This window comes from Piliocolobus tephrosceles, chromosome 14 (genome assembly GCF_002776525.5).
Source record: "Piliocolobus tephrosceles isolate RC106 chromosome 14, ASM277652v3, whole genome shotgun sequence".
Taxonomy (NCBI): domain Eukaryota; kingdom Metazoa; phylum Chordata; class Mammalia; order Primates; family Cercopithecidae; genus Piliocolobus; species Piliocolobus tephrosceles.
Window position 1 is genome coordinate 8,863,879 of NC_045447.1, and position 4,826 is coordinate 8,868,704.

General features: G+C 53.2%; 1 long non-coding RNA gene across 2 annotated transcripts in view; it reads right to left on the reverse strand.

Moving 5' to 3' along the window:
* Positions 1 to 281: 281 nt before the first annotated feature.
* Positions 282 to 4,826, reverse strand: part of LOC111545968 — a 24,927-nt gene continuing 20,382 nt past the window's right edge. For both annotated transcript variants that reach the window (XR_002732598.2, XR_002732597.2), the window contains one exon: positions 282 to 1,219. This is a non-coding gene — a long non-coding RNA (uncharacterized LOC111545968). The remainder of the gene's footprint in view (positions 1,220 to 4,826) is intronic.

A 4,826-nucleotide genomic window follows, 5' to 3' on the forward strand; every position in this document is an offset into this window, starting at 1 on the left:
CTTTCCTTGTCTACTTTGCAACAGTTGCATAAATGTGTTTGGTTGGGAGTGTCAGGAAATATGTGATGTGTATCACATCATCTTTCTTTTTTGGGGGAGGGGGAATGGACTTTTGCTCTGTCGCCCAGACTGGAGTGCAGTGGCTCGATCTTGGCTCACTGCAACCTCCGCCTCCCAGGTTCAAGGAATTCTCCTGCCTCAGCCTCCCAAGTAGCTGGGATTACAGGCATGCACCACCACACTCGGCTAAGTTTTTTTTTTGTAGATTTTTGTATTTTTAATAGAGACAGGGTTTCACCATGTTGGCCAGGCTGGTCTCGAACTCCTGACCTCAGGTGATCCGCCCACCTTGGCCTCCCAAAGTGCTGGGATTACAGGTGTGAGCCACTGCACCTGGCCCCATCTTTCTAAAACTGGGAAAATTCTGAGTTCTGGAACCATCTGCCCAGGGATTTGGGGTCAGAGATGGTGGGCCTGTTTGATCCTGGTCTTTGCCATGGTTATGATTGTGGGATCCCTGCCTGTCTTCTATCACGTGCCTCAGCCTGTTTTTCTTTTCCTTTGCCAGGCTGCAAGCCCCTGATATCAGACTAACAGGAGCACAGCATTTCATGGTCTAAAGACACTACGTTAGGGTGAAATTTTGTTCTTCTATCTTTCCGCCTTGCACGGAGAGGACCCTCATTCCTACCCCCACCCTTGCCTCACTGTACCAGGCACAGGCAGAGCCCAGGTGCTGCCTCTGCTTGTCTGCAGTTGCCGAGAAGGCCTGCGCTGTGCATTCGGCAAGTCTGGAGAATTGAAGACCCAGGCTCTTGGCCGTATCACGGCAATGCAGGCCCAGAGGTGGCAGGCGGGAGCTCATCGATGAATCTGCCAGTGTCAGTCCCAGAGCGGACCCCAGAGGTGTTCAAGCGTGGACTCGCACTATCTGACATTTCCATCGATGGCCTGCATGAGGAATGAACGGTGAGCATCCTCTTTCCTTCTCCAGCTGGGGGTGGAGGGTGTGAGCCAGCTCACCGAGAGGAAGCCAGTTACAGAATCAGAATGACTCAGGCTGGGCTCTGTCTGTGGTGCGTGTCTGCAGTCCCAGCTGCTCTGGAGGCTGAGGCAGGAGAACTGCTTTAGTCCAGGAGTTCAAGACTGCAGTGTGCTATGATCATGCCTGTAAGTAGCCACTGCACTCCAGCCCGGGTAACACAGCGAGACATCGCTTCTAAAAAACACAAACAAAATGACTCACCGTAAGAGCAGGGTGGCCAGAAATCAGGAACTGGGAACCTGTTGGGGAAGAAAAATCACGTAGCAGCAGCCTCCTCCCAGCCTTCCTGCCTCCAAGTTTGCCCATCTAATCCATCTTACAGAGCTTCCAGCTTAATCGTTCCAATGAATCCTCCTTCCTGAGCCAGCAAACCTTCGATGTTGCTCCTACTTGCTTCCAAAGGTAGTTCAGTGCCTGGCCCCACTGTCTTTCCAGGGTGTCCTCCTCCTCCCGTAGCACATCAGGCTACCCACCAGTTGAAAGCCTTTGTCTGGCTGGGTGCAGTGGCTCACGCCTCTAATCCCAGCACTTTGGGAGGCCAAGGCTGATAATCACCTGAGGTCAGGAGTTTGACACCAACCTGGCCAACATGGTGAAACCCTGTCTCTACTAAAAATACAAAACTTGGCCAGGCGTGGTGGCTCACGCCTGTAATCACAGCACTTTGGGAAGCCGAGGCAGGCAGATCACGAGGTCAGGAGATCAAGACCATCCTGGCTAACACAGTGAAACCCCGTCTCTACTAAAAAAATACAAAAAATTAGCCAGGTGTGGTGGCGGGTGCCTATAGTTCTAGCTACTCGGGAGGCTGAGGCAGGAGAATGGCGTGAACATGGGAGGCGGAGCTTGCAGTGATTTGAGATCCGGCCAGCCTGGGCGACAGAGCAAGACTCCGTCTCAAAAAAAACCAACAGGGCCTGGTGGCACACATGTCTGTAATCCCAGCTATTTGGGAGGCTGAGGCAGGAGAATCACTTGAACCTGGGAGGAGGAAGTTGCAGTGAGCCGAGATCACGCCACTGAACTCCAGCCTGGCGACAGAGCAAGACTCTGTCTGAAAAAAAAAGAAAAGAAAGCCTTTGTCCGTGCTGTTCTTTGTGTCTGGAACAGCATCACACTTGCAGGCCAGATCCACATCATTAGAGACTCTCTTTTTACAACGCTTGAAGGCCTCTCCAGTCCTCCGGTCCCACTCCATTCCACATCCTCTCAGTCAACACAGCCCCCCTTGCCTGGACTCTCAGAGCAGTCTCCCAATAGGCCTCCCTGCCTGGGGGTAAGGCCCAGCTCTCAACCTGGCACTCAACGGCATTCCTGATCAGCTGGGCTCCAGCCTTGTGATTCCCACCCACCGTCTGACCTGACACAGCTGCTTAAGTTTCTCTAGTTCTTCTGGATTACCCTGTTCTCTCACTTCACGACCTTCTTACGTGTGGATTTCCTCTTCCTGGAACACTTTTCTCTCCCCTCTTGGCCCGCCTAACTTTTACTCATCTGTCAGGAAGCCATGTTGGTTCCACCTCCTCTAGGAAGCCCTCTTGGATTTAGGGTCCTTCCTGTTGGCTCCCAGAGGTCCCATATCCCTTGTATCATCACAATTCCTCCTCCAGATTAAATCCGGCTGCTTTGCCAATCTCCTCTAGGCCATGGTCTCCTGAGGGCAGAGCCACACCCACATTGGCCTCTATCTCCCCCAGCTTGATCAGGGCAGGAGGTACCCAAGAAAGCCTGGAAGGAAGAAGTAGGAAATGGTCCCACATGTGTATGGAGCTCCCACTCCATGGTGAGTCCAGTCCAGCAGCCTGGATTGCTCGGCCTTTCAGACATGGAGTTAGGTCACCATCTGGTCACAGCCTGCAGCTCCAGGCTCTTCTCTTTTCATCTATATAGTGGGCATAACCCTGGATCTTAACAGCCTCGTGAGATGCAAGGAAACACTAGACGCCAAGGGCTCATCCCAGTCCCGGGTAGATGATTTTCAGTATTTCGTGTTCTTATCATCAGTCGTTATTGGAGCTCTGGAGTCAACCTCTGTGGCTTCAATTTTTGGCTTCTCCTCTCCTGGCTGGGTAACTTTGGGCAAGTTACTTAATCTGTGTCTCAGTTTTCCTCATCTGTAAAACGGAACTAATCATAAGCTTATTCTGTCTCTCAGGGTCCTGGACAGGATGATATCAATTGATATGCATGCAGAGTTTGCACAGCGCTTGATGCAAGGAAAGGGCCGGGCAAATGCTGGCTGTGGTTGTTATTATATCGGGTCATCCTGAGCATCTGATACCAGTGAGGAGACTCTGGCTTCTGGGGAACCTTCCAGAGCTGCAGATCTGAGCCGGGCAGGAGGAACTCTTAGACCTTGTGAAGCCTGAATTCCTGTCCCCTGAAGCTCTTAAAACCATTCCATTCATGTCTGCCAGTCAGAGTCACCAGGAAGTTCTTCCTTGTATCTGTCCTAAGTCTTTTCTGCGTTGATTTCTCTGGGTTCCCTTCCAGGTCAGATAGGAAGATGAGGGAAGGAGCCTTAAGGCTGTTTCAAGTATCAATCCCAGAACTTCCCAGATCAGCCCGGAAGCCAGCAATGTGAGTCTCTGGCTCCTGGGGGGCCAAGAGCTGGGAGGGGAGGGTTTGCCTGGCTCAGTCTCCTTCGAAGGTCTCCCAGCCACAGCCAGATGCAAAACCACCTTTGTTCCCTGAATTTCAGGCTGTGGGAGGGAATGGGGCCAGTGCCTGGGGTGCGGCTGGGGAGGGAGGAAGAGATGCAAGGATTGAAAATTCGAGGGAGGCCTAGAGCAGGAGGGAGGCAGGACAGGGCACCCTGGGCAGCCAGAGAGGGGCAGGGCTGTGGGAAACGGAGGGCGCAGAGCAGGGGCCAGCAGGGCTGGGAATAGGAGCCTCGGGGAGGCCGGCGAGGCGCGGAGAGGGAGGCCTCATACCAGACACTGTCTAGACGCAGCAATTATTGTCAGCTCGGAACACCCAGGCTCCGCCGGTTCAGCTGAAAGGGAGCTTAACAAAGAAGCAAGGGAGGAAGAAAGCAGGGAGAAAAGCCGGCTCCTGGCCTGTCGGGTTCTTTCTCTGCCTTGGCCACCCCTCTTTGTGTTCCACCAGCCCTGCGGGGGGGGACCCCAACGTGAAAGCACAGCTCAGGGATGCCTAATGGGGACATGGCTCCTCCTGGACCCAGGGGGCTTGGCCAGGATCACTGTGTGGGTTTTTGGGAGGGAGAGGAGGGTGCTCTGGGCTGCTTCCTGCACGTGTATTTCTTTATATGGAGGCAGTGAGAACCGAATTCCCAGGGAGACAGCAGGCCCGAGAGTTTGAATCGCAATTCCCCCACCTTCCTGCTGTATATATAGCTCTGGGCCGACTACAGATTTCTCTGAGCCTTGGTCTTCTCATCTGCAAAACAGGAAAAAGAACACTGCCTGGGCCAGGCACGGTGGCTCACGCCTGTAATCCCGGTACTTTGGGAGGCTGAGACAGGCGGATCATTTGATGTCAGGAGTTTGAGACCAGCGTGGACAACACAGTGAAACCCTATCTCTAATAAAAATACCAAAAATCGGCTGGGCACGGTGGCTCACGCCTGTAATCCCAGCACTTTGCGAGACCAAGTCAGGCAAATCACCTGAAGTCGGGAGTTTGAGACCAGCCTGATCAACATGGAGAAACCACGTCTCTACTAAAAATACAAAATTAGCCGGGCATGGTGGCACATGCCTGTAATCCCAGCTACTCGGGAGGCTGAGGCAGGAGAATCGCTTGAACCTGGAAGGCAGAG